This window comes from Palaemon carinicauda, chromosome 1, assembly GCF_036898095.1.
Source record: "Palaemon carinicauda isolate YSFRI2023 chromosome 1, ASM3689809v2, whole genome shotgun sequence".
NCBI lineage: Eukaryota > Metazoa > Arthropoda > Malacostraca > Decapoda > Palaemonidae > Palaemon > Palaemon carinicauda.
In genome coordinates, this window is record NC_090725.1 from 44,227,246 (window position 1) to 44,245,019 (window position 17,774).

Genomic DNA, 17,774 nt, shown 5'->3' on the forward strand with positions numbered 1-17,774 from the left:
ACCACAGGTTATCACAGAATTCTAACTTCTGGAGCGAGTATCTCAAAGGTTTCCCTTTAAGACATCGTAATACAACAGGGGACACGCATGTCTGAACGTGCCACATAGCTATCTCCACCCCGAACAGAGTTAATGCTTCGGTGTGTAAGGGCTGAGAATAGCTGGGAGCCGTTCCACAGCTAATCTCACTCGTGGCTACTACTGATACTCGAGACGTAAACAAACGGACGCCATTGCTCTAATGACGTCACGCGCGTCTTTATCCTTTGTTTAGTAGCTGCCCTACTTAGACGGATTTTCCCTTGTGTTAACTTTATCGCTTTGCATCTTCGCTATGTCGTTACCTTCAGCCTCGCCTTCTTCTGGAAAGTTGAGTACAAGGTTCCAGTATTGTTTAATTAAGCTCTGGCCGTAAAGTAAATATTATTTTGCGAAATAATTGATGTTTTGTGGCAGAGCTGTGCCTCTACCGGACCCGCCATTTTATGGCGTCGTTGTTGTTTTGCATGTCTTATTTAGTTAGCCACAACAACGCTTCCGGCATTATATACTAATCGAATACATTAGTTTATTTATTCTTCATAGCTAGGAACTTTTATATCGTGTTTAGACGCTTTTTATCGGTCATCGATTGACCTTATACCAGTCGGCTACTATAGCCCCCAGGCCAGGAGCCTACATACAAGTGTTCATGCATGATTTATTAGTGATCCTAGACTAAGTTATGAAGATAGTGGCATTATTAATTTACAATACTTTTGACTAGTGATGCAAATGTTTTCGCCTTCAGGGACCATATAGGGGATAGGCTAGTCAGTGATTCTTTCTAGCCTAACCTAACCTTAGGACCCCTATATGCTTCCTTCATCCCCTGCCTTGGCATTCCCTCTATTTAGCCTTGATCCCTTTTCTGAGTAAAGGGATTAATTGTCTAATAGAGTATATATATCGCCTCTCAGTCCTCCCTAAAGGAATGAACCCCCTTTAGGATTGCGTCTGAGAGTGAGGTTAGGCTAGCCTACCTCTATGGCTAGGATAGTCTATGACTTCCCTGCGATAGCGATATGTCTTCTTCCTTACCTAGTTCAGGACTTTTAGCCCTGCTCTAGGTCGGGTTAGGAAGGTTTCTCTGTTCCATGCTGAAACTGTACTCTTGCACCGTTTTAGCCGATCAGCCTGATCTTAGGTTAGGGAGTGTCCTCCCTTCCCTTAGTGGCCGCTCTGGTACAGAAACCCTTCCTGGGAAGACCTCTCTCTTCTCCCTCCCCACCTATCTCTTGTATAGCCTAGCCTATGCTTAGGTTAGTTTATACTCATCTGTCCCCTGTCCTACAAATCCTCCTTAGGGTGGATGAGTAGGGCTACCCGAGCTTCCCTGTGCAGTCCGCTCTGGTACATATACCTTCATAGTGTCCTATAAGGTTAGTTACTAGTGTAGTTCTGCATAGGGGAGTCTCCCCCCCCCCCTCTTGGGTGTTCCCTAGCCCTCCCTTGGGCTACCTGCTCCCGGTCCCTAGTGACCCCTGCTTATGGATGTTAGAGCCTGTCTCTATCATGGGTACACCCTCTCAGGGAGGGGGAGGGATGTCTGGAACCCTGACGGTACTTCCTGCATTCCTTCCCCCCTCCCCCTGTCTCTCTATCTATCCGGGTGCCGGTCTCTTGCCGCCTCTACTGTCGGCAATACCTGCCTCCCTCTTGGTGACTTCCCTACCCTTGCCGCCAGCCCCCCGTGTACCGAGGGACTGACGGCTGCCGCCGGCTACTACCGGCGGCTCTCCTACTCCTATCTAATCGTCCGCTTGCCGGTCGATCACCGGAGTGCCGGCATATACTGCCGGCAACCCGATACTACCTGTACCATCCTTATCCCAGTCACCAACCTGGCATCCTCCGGCTGCCGGAGCCGCCGCTCCTTGCCGGCGTGCCGCCGTTGTGCCGGCGGCCGCCATCCTGGTATCTAACTGACTTTTGAAAATTGTCTGTTCTAATGCCAGAATCTATGCTGGAGCGAGCTCCGGCATGCCGGCGGCTTGCCGGATGCCCCGGAGGCGTCAAGAATACTTGCACCCCCTCTCTGTAGCTATCATAAGACTAAGATAGCCCTACATAGCAAATAGATAAGCTGCTTTGCTTTTAAGATCAGTACCTAGTACTGCTTTATTAGTGATCATGCTGTCTCTTTGCATTCTTCTAATTCCAGCATGCTATGTGCATCTTAGCACGGCTGGTTGCCAGAAACAGTTACCTTTATGAGGCCTTCTGGCTCTTAACTGGGAACCGAATGAATTCGATCCCAACCTTGTCCTTGGCTTTCCATGGAGTTCCAATATAATGGGAATCCTAGGAAACTATATCCAATGATCTCGGTCATTTGGATTATCCCAGGACCAAGCTTATGGTAACCAGCCGGGCGAGATGCATGGAGCGTGTTCTCCTTTACTGTTTTCATTCTCTATGCATCACACCTTCTTTAAGTTAAAATTAATGATTAATATTAACTTAATTTAAGAGCCATTCCTATGACTCCCCCATACTCATTTTCTCTTTCTTCCACAGGAGGAGCAGATGAAGTGTGACTTCGCCTTCTGCGCTGTGAAACGCCCGCAGTTTTACGGGCATACGGCTTGTAGGACTCACGCCCCTTGTGCAGACAAGAAAGGGGATTTGAAGTTCTGGAATCCACTGGATTGTACGGTCTGCCAGGCCCACCTAGTTGAGGCCTTCCATAATCCTCCCTCAGCGGAGGTTAGAGACATTTCTCGTGAAAAGCTGCGCAAGTGGGTGCGTGGCTTTCAGAAAAATGCTACCGGACCGTACCTGGCCACCGAAGAACTGAGGTCCCTGTTGTTCCCTAAGGCCTCTCCTGACTCAGTGGTTCCGAAAGACGCAATCCCCACTGTCCAAATTACGGTGGAACCTGATGTGGTCATGGCTCAGTCCATGCATGAGTGTCGTTTAGATTCCGAGGATGATGAGCAGATCTCTGACGTCTCGGAAGACACGGAGAAGACGCTTATGGCTCAAGGAGCCGAAGAGGACGAAGACAAGGTGGAATACACCGAGTCGGAGCTTGGAGCTCCTCCCTCATCCATCCCTCCGCCTACTCCTACACCGACGGATGTGTCCATTCCGTCTACCTCCTCGACCCCGGATCCCTCTTCGTCTACCCAAGAACTGATCCGGCTGATTAGAGCTGTCATGGACGACAGACTGAAGGAGAACCAGGAGTCCATCAGGTCAATGATTGGATCCAGAGAACCGAAGAAGATTTCGGTTAAGGATCTCCCAGCTTGCTCTCATGCCAACCCGTGGAGGTATGCAGAGCATATGGTTATTGCGACCGGCAGGATCTTTGTTAGTGACAAGATTGGCACGGTCCCGTTGGAAGACGTGGAGTTCTTCCCAAGCTTCGAGGCCTACCCGGACTGTTACGTCCGGCTTCGTTCCGAACCTGCCTCGAAGGAGGAGACCGAACCTAAGGAAGAGATAGTGTTCGATCTCGCAAAGGCCCAGGCTATGCTAGCCTCCGCATTTAAGAGCAGGGGCTTTACCTGCTCTAAGCTTCCTGCCTTGAGCAAGAAGCATCCTACATATGTCGCACCTGACACTGCGGTTCTTTCTTTCTTGGAAAAGGCCTTAGCCGCATGCCTTAAAGCGGCGGAAGAAGGAAAACCCTGCCCTGCACTGGAGGAGTGCAGACCCTTCTCCATCGTGACACCCCCTGACACTAGACAATGGAAAGATGTTCAACATACTTTCGTCGTGGGTAGGCTCGATCCTGACGTCGCCGGACGTCAGTTTAATGAGGACCTCCCTAAGCTCAATGATCACCTCCTTCGCCGGGAACAAGACACGAAGGAGAGGCTTGCGGCATCTCTTTCTCATCAAGTCCAACTTGAAGTTATGGCCTGTGACACAAGAGTACCTGATCACTACATGGTACTAGCCAAATCCCACTTACTTACAGTAATGAAGGACTTGTACCATTTCATAAAGGCTCGTAGAGCCTGTCGTGAATTCGTGTTTGTCGGTGCCACCGTGAAACACGAACCCCGGAGGCTGATTTCCTCCAACATCTGGGGAAAGCACCTGTTTCCTTCTGACCTTGTCAAGGAAATAACTGACAGAGCCGCCACGGAGAATAGGAACCTTCTCCACAAGTGGGGCATGTCCAGAAAAAGGAAACCCTCTCAGGACGATGGACCTCAGCCTAAGAGGAAACCACAGAAGCCAAAACCCCAGCAACGTCAACAACGACGTCAGTTTCCGGGACCCGCTACCTCCCAAGTGGTTGCCCAACCACAGCAGACCTTTCAATTGGTCCCCCAACCGGTGTTGTCACAGTCACCGGTCTTCACCCCTGCCTTTGAGCAACCATCCACTACCTTTCATGCCAAAGGTAGAGGCTCGTCCAGGGGTGCAAGCAGAGACGCATCTCGTCGTCCCTCCAGAGGTAGAGGAGGAAAGGGAGCTAGCGGCCGAGGCAACAAGTCCTCGGGACACCAGAAGCAATGAAGTGCTTCCGGTGGGAGGAAGACTCCGCCAATTCCAGGATCGTTGGACCTTCGATCCCTGGGCACACAGCATCATCAAGAACGGTCTAGGCTGGAGTTGGGTGCAACCACCCCCAATCTTCCAGCGGTTCTTCCAACAATCGACCCCCATTCTGGAAGAATATGTTCTAGACCTCTTGAACAAGAAGGTGATAAGGAAGGTAAAGTCCACCAGGTTCCAAGGGAGACTGTTTTGCGTTCCCAAGAAGGACTCAGACAAGCTCAGAGTCATTCTGGACTTATCCCCCCTCAACAAGTTCATAGAGAACAACAAATTCAAGATGCTGACGCTTCAACAAATAAGGACCCTTCTGCCTCAAGGTTCCTACACGGTCTCTATAGACCTGGCGGATGCCTACTGGCACATTCCAATGAACCATCACGCTTCCTCCTACCTAGGATTTCGACTCCAAAGGAAAAGCTACGCCTTCCGGGCCATGCCATTCGGCCTCAATGTGGCCCCTCGGATCTTCACAAAGCTGGCGGATGCCATAGTACAACAGCTCCGCCTAAGAAACGTCCAGGTGATGGCCTACCTCGACGACTGGCTAGTTTGGGCTCCATCGCCCGAAGAGTGTGCAAAGTCTTGCAACGAAGTTACCCAGTACCTAGAACACCTGGGATTCAAGATCAACGAGAAGAAATCTCGCCTCTCTCCAGCTCAGAAGTTTCAGTGGTTGGGAATCCACTGGAATCTTCAGTCACACCGCCTTTCCATCCCCCAGAAGAAAAGGAAGGAAATAGCAGGGTCTGTCAAGCGACTACTGAAATCCAAACGCATTTCAAGACGACAGCAGGAACGAGTTCTAGGCTCTCTACAATTCGCCTCAGTGACAAACCCAGTGCTTCGCGCACAGCTAAAGGATGCCGCGGGAGTCTGGAGACGATCGGCATCCATCGCTCGAAGAGACCTCAAGAGACGGCTTCCAAACAGACTTCGACGCCTCCTAAAGCCGTGGTCGGAAGCAAAGGCCCTGAAAAGGTCCATTCCTCTCCAACACCCCCCTCCATCACTCAACATCCACACGGATGCCTCACTGGAAGGCTGGGGAGGTCACTCCCACCTGAAACAAGCTCAAGGGACCTGGTCTCCACTATTCAAGACGTTCCACATAAACATCTTGGAGGCCATGGCGGTCCTTCTTACTCTGAAGAAGTTATCCCCGCCGCCCTCGATCCACATCCGTCTAACCCTAGACAACTCGGTGGTAGTTCGTTGTCTCAATCGCCAGGGCTCAAGATCGCCCCAGATAAATCAGGTGCTTCTCCCAATCTTCCGTCTGGCGGAGAAGAAGAAGTGGCACCTGTCTGCAGTTCACCTACAAGGATTCCGCAACGTGACAGCGGATGCTCTATCTCGGACAAACCCGATAGAGTCGGAATGGTCTCTAGACGCAAGATCATTCTCCTTCATCTCCCATCAAGTCCCAGAACTTCAGATAGATCTCTTTGCAACGAGCGACAACAATCAACTTCCTCTGTACGTAGCCCCGTACGAGGACCCCAAAGCAGAAGCGGTGGACGCCATGTCACTGGACTGGAACAGATGGTCCAAGATATACCTGTTCCCTCCCACCAACCTTCTGTTGAAAGTCCTCTCCAAACTGAGAACCTTCAAAGGGACAGCGGCCCTAGTGGCTCCCAAGTGGCCCCGGAGCAACTGGTACCCCCTGGTCCTGGAGCTGCAGCCCAAGCTGATCCCTCTCCCGGGCCCAGTTCTCTCTCAACAAGTACAGAAGTCGACTGTCTTCGCTTCATCATCGAAAATCAAGGACCTTCATCTCATGATTTTCTCTCCCTTGCCGCAAAGAAGAGGTTTGGGATCTCGAAGAAAAGTCTAGACTTCCTAGAGGAATACAAGACCGAATCCACGAGACGGCAATATGAATCCTCCTGGAGGAAATGGGTCTCCTTTGTTAAAGCAAAAAATCCTAAAGAAATCACCATTGATTTCTGTATGTCCTTCTTCATTCACCTTCATGGACAAGGATTAGCAGCCAATACGATTTCAACCTGCAAATCGGCTTTGACTAGACCAATTCTATATGCTTTCCAAATTGATCTGTCCAACGACATCTTTAACAAATTACCAAAAGCATGTGCTCGCCTACGCCCCGCACCTCCTCCGAAACCGATCTCCTGGTCACTAGACAAGGTGCTCCATTTCGCCTCCAACTTGGACAACGATTCATGCCCCCTCAAGGATCTGACTCAGAAAGTTATATTTTTATTTGCTCTCGCCTCGGGAGCTCGAGTCAGCGAAATAGTGGCATTATCAAGAGAAGAGGGACACATCCTGTTTGCTGATTCAGGAGAAGTGACCCTCTCCCCTGATCCGACGTTTCTCGCCAAAAACGAATTACCCACCAAAAGATGGGGCCCTTGGAGAATATGCCCCCTGAAGGAGGATGTCTCTCTATGTCCAGTAGAGAGTCTCAAGGTCTATCTTCGCAGAACTTCGAACTTTGGTGGAGGCCAACTCTTCAAAGGAGAAACATCGGGCAGCGACCTGTCACTGAAACAATTAAGAGCGAAAATCACCTACTTCATTCGCAGAGCGGATCCGAACAGTACACCCGCTGGTCATGATCCTAGAAAAGTGGCATCTTCTCTGAACTTCTTTCAGAGCATGGACTTTGAGAGCCTTAGAAACTTTACGGGCTGGAAGTCCTCGCGAGTTTTCTTTAAACATTATGCGAAACAAGTGCACGAAATCAAACATTTTGTGGTAGCCGCAGGTAGTGTTATGAAACCTGCACCTAACTCTGCGTAGAACAGTGAGTTACTTGGGACTCTAACTCTTCGGGTGCCTATGTTGACCCTCGCGTGATTCATAGTGATGTCTAAAAACACTTAGTGCTTTTATAACTGTTCTTATCCCAGGTGAAATGTCATAGTGTCACACAAGTGCCGCATGCCTTGAGCATGATGTGTTGTTTAAAGACTTGCGTTCCTCGAGAACGAGTACCTACTAATCCTGAAATTCCTTTTCAGATTCAAGAGCAAGCCTTTATTTCTATGTACATTATTATTACTGTAAATGAACTTTACTTTTGCTGTAAATTATTTAATTTCTGCATTGTGAAATAAAATTTCTATTTTATTACTTATGCGTCTCTTTCAGCTCCTACTTACTATGAAATACATACTGTCATAGTTTTATTTATTCCTCCTTTCTTATGGTCATGAAGAATTTAAGATGTCTAATCCTAAATTATATTCACCTTGTCTCAGTAAGGTTCCTACACGAATACTTACTTCTGATAATCAGGAGATGAACTCTATACACAGTGCCCAACCACCACTGGTCTACTTCAGAATGTTCCTATACAAATATCAAACATTCTGCTTCATCTCTAAGTTCTTAAAAGTTCTTCTGTCAAGATGAATAGCCCTTCAATACCACTTTGACGTCGGCATAGCCCATGGGAACTTCCTACCAATGGGGGGCAGGATACTTCGTTCCTATGGTTCTTACCTAAGATTACTTTGCTGTTTTGTCAATGCCTAGGCACTTAACTCTGGGGGAAAATCTACCACGATACATTGATTCTCTGGTACTCTTCCATCAGGACGCCATGGCTTGAGCCCAAAAAACGGATTTTGAGCGAAGCGAAAAATCTATTTTTGGGTGAGATAGCCATGGCGTCCTGATGGACCCTCCCTACTACTTCGTTCAGTTTGTTCCCACCCTACACAATTGTATCATGGTGATGGGCAGCAACTGGCGCCAGGATAAAGACGCGCGTGACGTCATTAGAGCAATGGCGTCCGTTTGTTTACGTCTCGAGTATCAGTAGTAGCCACGAGTGAGATTAGCTGTGGAACGGCTCCCAGCTATTCTCAGCCCTTACACACCGAAGCATTAACTCTGTTCGGGGTGGAGATAGCTATGTGGCACGTTCAGACATGCGTGTCCCCTGTTGTATTACGATGTCTTAAAGGGAAACCTTTGAGATACTCGCTCCAGAAGTTAGAATTCTGTGATAACCTGTGGTTAAATTCTCTGGGAATATCTTAGTAGTCTTATACCCAAGGAAGCTACCAAACAGGAACCTTCCATCAGGACGCCATGGCTATCTCACCCAAAAATAGATTTTTCGCTTCGCTCAAAATCCGTTATATAAGATTCCACATCTTTATATACACCTGGCCACCATACAAAAGTTCTTGCAATTGACTTTGATCTTACAATACCTTGGTGATCAGCATGTATTTCTGACAAAACTTTATTCCTCAGTGAATTAGGAATAACTACCCTTGAACCTCTCATCACTATTCCTTGTGTTACACTCAGTTCATAACATATATCCTTATAGGGTTTACAATTTTCCTCTTTTCCACATAAGTCCCTACCTGTCATTAAATTCTCCAAAACCTTACTAAGTACTGGGTCTTTCTTGGTACTGTGTGTTACATCCTTTGCTGTAATGGGTACATCATATACAGAAATTAACAGAATACTGTCATCATACTCTTCTGGAGCTTTGTCTACTGGTAATCTAGATAAAGCATCAGCATTACCCATCTTTGATGTTGGACGGTATTCTATATCATAGTGGTACACGGCTAACGTAATTGTCCAACGTTGTAGTGTTGCAGCTACCAACGTAGGTAAACTTGCTTTTGGACCCAATATTGCTAATAAAGGTTTATGATCTAACAAGTGTGAACTTTTTCCTACCATAATGATACATATGAAATTTCTTAACTCCAAACACTAATGTTTAACCTTCTTTTTCTATTTGAGAGTAATTCCTTTCTTCCTCGTTCAATACTCTAGAAGTGAATGCAATTGTTTTTTTCTGTCCCATCTGGCATTATATGAGATAATACCACACATAAACCTATGCTTGATGCATCACATACTAATTTAACTGGTAAATCCATTTGATAATGTACTAGGAATGTAGGTGATGTTATTTCCTGCTTGATTCTTTCAAAAGATTCCTGACACTCTTTTGTCCACTCCCATTCTACACCCTTATTCAACAAATTATACAATGGATGTGCAATTGTAGACAAATTCTGAATGAAATTCCCATAAAATGTTACTAAAACTAAAATTGATTGTAATTCCTTAACATTTTCTGGTACTTTTGTTGATTGTACAGCTTTAATCTTCTCTTTAGTTTTGTGAATACCCTTGCCATTAATTACAAAACCTAAGTATTCCACTGAATCAACTTCAAAAATACATTTGCTCTTATTTACTCTAATATTATGTTTCTTCAACTTCTTCCTAACTGTTCACAATCTTTCTCTATGTTCTCTTGTGCCTTTACTAGCTATTGAAATATCATATATAAAAATGAATACTCCTTGCATTCCTGAAAAAAAATCTTATCCATAGTTTGTTGCCATATAGCTGGACTACTTGCAACTCCATAAGGTAATATATTCTGTCTAAACAAACCTAAGGATGTATTTACTGTACATAATTCCTGTGAACTTTCATCCATGGGAAGTTGTTGAAATGCTTGTCCTAAATCTAACTTAGAAAAAAAACACTGCATCCTTATTTAGTTGCAAACATATCTTTCGGATTTGGTAATGGATGTTATGCTACTTGCAGTTGTCGATTCAACGTTACTTTGTAATCTCCACATAACCTAACCTGACCATTTTCCTTCACACGGTACTAATGGAGTAGCCCGATCTGAATATGTAACCTTTTCCCAAGAACCTTCATTTTCTAATCTCCTGATTTCTGTTTCAACTGCACTTTTCAATGCATACGGTATTGTTCTGGGGTCACAAAATCTAGGAGCACTGTCCGGTTTAAAAACTGAATTGCCTTTGCGTTCGATACTGTACCTACTTTATCTTCAAATACGTCTTGAAAATCTGATATGATATTATGCACAGACATTTAATTTTTGTGTTCATCTTGTTTACCTGTAATCTTCAAAATACTAGGCCAATCTAATTTCAAATACTGTAGCCAATCCAAACCTAGCAAAGTTTGTCCTTTAAATTTTACTACTGTTGATGGCATTCTCTCTAATTTCTGTTCTTTGTACTGTATCTCTATGTCCGGACACCTATTACCTGAATATCAAAATCATTATAACCTTTCAAAATTCGATTTGTACCTTCTAATAAAAAATTAGAAAACGGATTTTGAGCAAAGCGTAAAATCTATTTTTGGGTGAGATAGCCATGTCGTCCTGATGGAAGTTCCTTAAGGTAGCTTCTTAAGGGATATATGTACTACAGTGATATTCCTAGAGAATTTTACCTTTAGGTATCCAGAATTCTAACTCCTGGCGCAAATATCCTTAATTTCCTCTCAAGGATATCGCATAATATAAGAGGATGTATTCTTGTCACGCCTCATAGCAATCTGCACCCCTAATAGCATTTACACTTCGAGGAGGTGTGGCAATACAAAAGGGAGCCGTATCAAGGCTACCCCGTTCTCATACTACTATTGGGAATGATAACAGCACCATTCCCACGATGGCTGACATTCCTTGTAGCATTGAGCATGGTGTTACAGATACAGTACCACGGGGGGATTTTGTGAAGATCTTTTCTTTTAGAAGAGATGGGTGGATCCATCAGGACGACATGGCTATCTCACCCAAAAATAGATTTCTCGCTTCGCTCATAATCCGTTTTTTTGGGTTCAAGCCATGTCGTCCTGATGGAAGCATACTAGATTATTAGTGTATCTGTGGATTTTCATCAGTGCCTTAACCTTATAGCAACCTTTTCTATGGTCATGGGGACCAATTGAGACAAGAGACGTCACCGTTACTCGTCATCATCACTAATCATAAACAATGCTAGTGCTTCCTGCCTCCTAGAGGGAAGAGTCATCTAGACAGTAGAAAAGGGGTCTCGGGGTTAACATATATTGTATGACCAAACATAAGTATATACTGAATATACAAATAGTCTCATAGTTGTATATTTGCTGAATTAACATCAGTGTCTCTTATATCTATATTTGTGAGCATTTGATTAAATGAAGAATACTTTGGTAAGTCAAAGAACTCTGGCATGTATACACACAATTGTCTGGCGAAAGCAAACGAACTACATTCTAATAGACATTTATTCCTAATAAATGACTAAAAGGGATGGTTAGTAAAACGAATGTAGTATGACAATGGGATTATACCTGTAACAAGTACAGAGACTATATTCTTTTTAAATGGAAGAAATGATGAGTGCCACTCTCAGACTGAAGAAAATTTATAAAACAATTTCTCTTCATAATGCCTGTACTGGTTACTTCTATCTGCACTGTGTACTACGTACACCGGCACTAGTGCTATCTGTATAATTCCACACCTGGGATTTTGAACACAGGTAGTGTCACCATGGGAACACTTAATCAAGAGAGGTCACACCTAAGAAGGGTGACCGCTTCACCCTTTAATTGACAGTCTCAGTCAATTAGCTGTTCATCGTAGAATTAGATGGCAGGTTAAATAATCTACCCGACGTCACCACATACTGCTTCAGATCATGGACTTGCTTAGCGTAGTGTTTGTAGAACACTCTGGATGATTCTCACCCAGTACATGTGCGAGGACATCTGAGGTCCCAAGCTATTAACTGTTTACCACAGAAATTAGGGGGCAGATTTTAATACACTACCTGCCGCCACAAGGAAGTGTTTCATTCCATGCACTTGTTTTGCATAGTGTTTGTAAAACACTCTGGATGATTTCCATGCAGTGTATGAACGAAGACGCTCAAATTCCATATACTGAAAGAAGTTCAGTGATGAAGCAATCTTTCTTGGATCATGACCTGCGGGAGTACTGTCCGGATCCGCTCTATGAATAAAGTAGGTGAGCTTCGCCCTTAGTTGTTTCAGGGATAAATTTGATCCAGAAGTTTCTCCTTTAAAGAGCTGTCCTCCTCTGAAGTCTGAAGTTCTACGAAGATACCTCTTAAGACACTCTACAGGACATAGAGAGACATCTTCCTTCAGAGGGCAGATTCTCCAGGGACCCCATCTCTTAGTGGGTAGCTCGTTTTTACCGAAAAAGGATGGATCAGGAAAGAGATTCAGTTCTCCCACTTCCGTGAACTGAATGTGACCCTCATCTCTGGATAGGACCACTATCTCACTAACTCTAGCCCCAGAGGCTATAGCAAATAGAAAAATAACCTTTTGGGTTAGATCCTTAAGAGAACAATCTTCATTGTTCACAGATGAGGCATAATGTAGAACCTTGCTCAAAGACCAAGAGATGGGCTTTGGTGGTACTGCGGGTCTAAGCCTAGCGCATGCCTTCAGAATCTTATTAAAGATTTCATCTGTCAGATCCACTTAAAAAGCATATAGGAGAGGCCTAGTCAAGGCTGACTTGCACGTATTTATTATATTGGCCGCCAGACCTTGGCTATGAAGGTGGACAAAGAAGGACAGACAGAAGTTCATTGAAATTTCTTTCGGTCCTTTTGCTTTGACAAACGCAACCCACTTTTTCCAGGAAGACTCATATTGTCTTCTAGTTGACTTAGCCTTGTATTCTTCTAAGAATTCTATATTGCCTTTTGAGATCCAAAATCTTTTTCTAACCGCTAGAGTAAGAAAATCATGAAATGAAGGGTTTGTGTTCTCTGTGATAAAACAAAGGCAGTTAATTTCTGAACCTTTGGAAAAAAACCTAGGATCAGAGCTAGGACCAGCCTCATCTTCAAGTTTTTCAAATTGTCTATCAGCCCCACTAGAGGATCCTCATATGGGGCTACATATCGAGGTAGTTTCTTGAAGGCGCTCGTGATGAAGAGGTCGAATTGTAGTTCTGGGACTTGTTTCCAACTGGGAGGGAATAGGTCTGCGTCCATGGACCATTCCAACTCTATCGGCTTGGACCAAATAGAGCATCCACTGTCACCTTCTGTATCAGTTGTAAATGAACTGCTCGCAGGTGCCATCCCTTTAAGAAAGGGATGGGTAACTTCACCTAGACTGTATGAGACGTTCAATTGTGACGTCTTATTATCGCTTCGGTGTCCCAGATCAGTCCTAGGAAGTCTCATCTGTATGGAGGGGGCTTCCCCACTCATGATAGGACCAGAAGAGTCTTGGGACTTTCGTGCTTTAATTTTTGTTAGAGAAGCGATTAAAGGCGGACCGATATCAGTCTTTTTTTTAACTCTTGAAGCGTTTGATGCGTATTTTTTCCAGGCTCTTAACGCATCTTTCCGCTGTGCTCTTTGCACTAGGTCTGTCACTATTGCGAACTGGGGAAAGTTTAGCGCTTGTCCCTGTTGGCGACTTGGAAATCTGACTGATTACCTGAGCCTCTTTACAGACCTCGCGAGCTCGTTTTATATTCCCAAGGGTAAGGAGAGTTGATGTAACTGTGGGCTTCAATGGATTTTCCGTCATTCAAACCCTTGAGCTGGAGAAATTCGAGACTTCTAGAAGCTTATCTTGCATCCGTGATGTCCCGGGAACCGGGTCATTTCCTTGAATGCACATTGGCCAGCCACTTCGGGTGCTGCCCACCCCAGCCTCTCGTTCAGGTATATAAATGCCAGAACCATTTCTAGGCTTGACTTTGACGTGACTAAGTCTGCCAATCCTATGAAGATACTTAGGACTGTGAATCCGACACATATCTCTCCTAGGATGAATGTTACTATCTCTAACTTGAACTCTGGATATTAGGAAGGGGGGTGGTTGATTGGAAGGGTCCGCAGGACACCTTTCAGGTCTGACAAAACTACAAACAACCCTACTTGGGACAAGGTCCATATTTTCGGAAGGATTAACATTCAGAACTTGCTGTTTTCTATGAACTTGTTGAGTGGTGACAAGTTCAGAATGACTAAAAGATTTCTTGAGTCCTTCTTGTGAACACAAAACAGCCTTCCCTGGAACTCAATGGGCTATTGTTTTCTTACCACCTGTATGCTCTATAGCTCTCAGGTATACTCCTCCAGGAGGATTTTGAATTGTAGGAGAAGGTAAGGAAATGATGGTGGGGACATTTCTGTTTCCCATTAAGGGGTCATCTTGAATAGGCTTTGGACCGAAGGATCGAAGGTCCTGCGATCCTGAAGGAATGTTCCTCTTAGCAGAAGCGTCTTCATGCTTCGAATAGTCAGTAAGTTTAGACTTTTGACCATCTGCCTGTGGCATCGTAGTCACTGGAATAGTAGGATGTTGTTGAGCAGCCCTGATATTTCCAGCATTTTCGATCTTCTTTTTAAGTTGGGGACCCACAACCATGGAAGATTTTCTCTTAGAAAGGATGCCCAATTTTTGGAAAAGACTTATGTTCTCTATGGTGGCGTTCTCAATTACTTTCTTAATTACCTCGTGTGGGAAGAAGTCTTTACCCCAGATGTTGGAAGATATTAGCTTCCTCGTTTCGTGTTTCACTGTTGCAGCAACGAACACAAACTCTCTACATGCTCTCCTAGCCTTCATAAAGGCGTAAAGATAGCCATATGCATTTTGGCTATGGCTATGAGCATGTCTGGGGTATTTTTGTAGGTTGAACACAACTCTATGTAGTTTTGTAGAGAAAGGGAGGTCGCAAGTCTCCCTTTTGTCTATTGTTCATTATGCAAGAGCAACTCAGATAATTTAGGGAGACATACATTAAGTTATCGACTTACGATATCCGCGTCTAATTTTCCTACTGAAAAAGTCTAATGGACTTCTTTCCAATCCTTTTCCTGTCCCGGAAAAGCTGGTGAGAGAGGTTTGCACTCTTCGAGTGTGGGACATGGCTTACCCACCTCCACCGCTTTGGCAACAGATATAAATGCCTTCCCCGTAAAGGGGAATGAGAGTGAAGAAGGAGCAAGAAAGGAAGGGTGTCTGTTATTCAGTGAGAATACCTTCGACTCTGAATAACCTGCCTTTTTCAGACTACCTGAGAGTATAGTCTGTGCCTTATCATGGTCGAGAGTCATGACCTCCTTTGGTTCTGTTCCTTTCCTTGAATTTGGTTCGTACTTCAGTCGAACCCAACAATTAGGGAAAGCATCAAAGCTTGGCTAAAATTGAATTTTGTCCAAAGGAACAGCACCCATTTTCTCTGAGATGTAGAGATTGCCATTTAAAATTGGCATCTGTTCCGCAAACCTCCGGGGATTGGTTTTGGTGCATGTTGGTAGGTCTTGATCCATGGGTCATTTAACTGACCCCTGGGAAGCGACAAGAGAAGCTTTGCAAGGCTCTATCTTGCGTTTTTCTTCCTGCTTTTTGTTTTGTTTACGAAAGCCCTCTATCTGATTCTTCAGTTGGATATATAATTGTACCATTTTATCCAATAGAGGAGTAGAAGACAAAGATGTCGACATCGATGGCTCTATAGCCGGCATAGGCGGAAGAAATTCCGACACGACATTTTCTCTTCTACCTTGGGGCACTTCTTGCCCTCAATCCCAAAGGTTTTCTGGCCCTCAGGGGATGTAGTTGGCTCCTGAGGCACTACTATTTCCTTGCTTGCTTTCGGAAATAGTAGCTTACGCATTCTATCAGTAGGTAGGAAGGGTCCCAGAGAGATTTTATGGATGCCTCTCACCCAATTGCGTAACTTGTATTGAGCTGTATCCCTAGTCTCAGTAGACTTGGGATTTTCAAAACCTTCAGACATTAATGTCCGACATATATTGCAAACCTGTAGGTTCCAATAATGTAGGGACCCGGAAATAATATTGCAGGGGGCATGAAACCTGCAAGTATTATGACCTTAAGAATACTTACTCTTGGCCTTGCAGAGGACTGCAGCACAAGGTATCTGGTGTTCCTCCTGTAAAGAAAGGAGAACCAAATATGTATACAAAGGATTATCTCCCTGATGATCAACATGCAAAGGTCATCTACAACAGAATAGCTTAGGATAGTAAGCTATAAAGGGATAGTAGGAGATACATACTTGTGTACCCCTGCAAGCAAATGCTGTTACCTCCCCTCAGTATTAACTACACGGGGGTTCCTCTATTGAGTAACTCCCAGTAGAAGGGCTCTTACCCCTAGGGGTAGAGAAGTGACAATTCACTGTCCCAAAATGATGTTAATGCTTTGGGGTCAGGATGACTGATTCTCAATAAGAACATTGAAGAAAACTATTCATTCAATATATGAGCGGTACCAGTGGAATGCTCGTACAAGGGTACCCAAGGTATGTTAAAAATTACTACTGTATAATGGTACTGTAGTTTTCTATTTGCAGTAAGTCTATACTGCAATTTACTGGCTACTGTACATCATGTATTGTAGTCTAGTCATTATGTTGCCTTCATAGTAGCATATGACAGTACAGTCCATCTAGCATGAAGCCAGTTGGACTAGGGAAATAAAGACATATATTTGTATATCCCACTCAGCCTATTTTGTGTAGCCTTCCTTACAATATTAAAATATAGAGTTTCCTGATCAGGGAGACTCAAGGATAAAGGCTCTACCCTTTAAGGGTTAGGAATGTATCACTTCTGCCTTGAAGTTATTTAATATTGTAGGCTAATCCGAATACTGATTTCTAATCAGGATATTGAAGAAATCATATTCATTCAATATGGGATTGGGTTCAGCAAATGCCTCTGTTGGATATCCAAGATATATTGGAAATAACTACTAGTATAAAATATATAGTAGTTTTCTATCAGCAGTATATTCTATACTGTAGATATACTGGCTACTTGCATAACATATACTGTAGTTCAGCCGGCATGTTGCCGGCATAATTAGGTCTTGCCGGCATGTCTAGTATGCTAGCTATAGAGAGAGATAGCATGGAGGAAAGGCTACTCCTTTACTGTATATGTATACAGTAATTAAGGATGTAAAAGTCTCATTTTACTGCCTTTCTTCCAAATAGAAGGTTCCAATGGAAGGGGAGAATGTGCCATTCAAGCTTCCATCCAGCAATAGTACTATTGCCGGTGAGGTGCCGCCAGTACACTACCGACAGGCTAGCCTCCAGCAGTATCAGTACAGTCAGCGTGCTGCCATCTAAGTCAGCCCTTATCTGTACTGGTCTGGCCGGCAGTAATCCGGCAACAGAACTCCTAAATAACAGTCCAAGGGAGAACTGAGGAACCTTGGGGATAGCAAGGGACTTCCCACTCTCAGCCGGCAGCCGCCAGTTGCTGCAGCTGCCAACTGCCGGCAGCCGCCAGCTGTTGGCAGCCATTTTGGCTGCCGACAGTCATCGGCTAATGGTAGGGACCATAGCTGCCAGAAAATGATGTGGTTGCCTGCAGTATGCATTGCCGTCAGCCAATGTT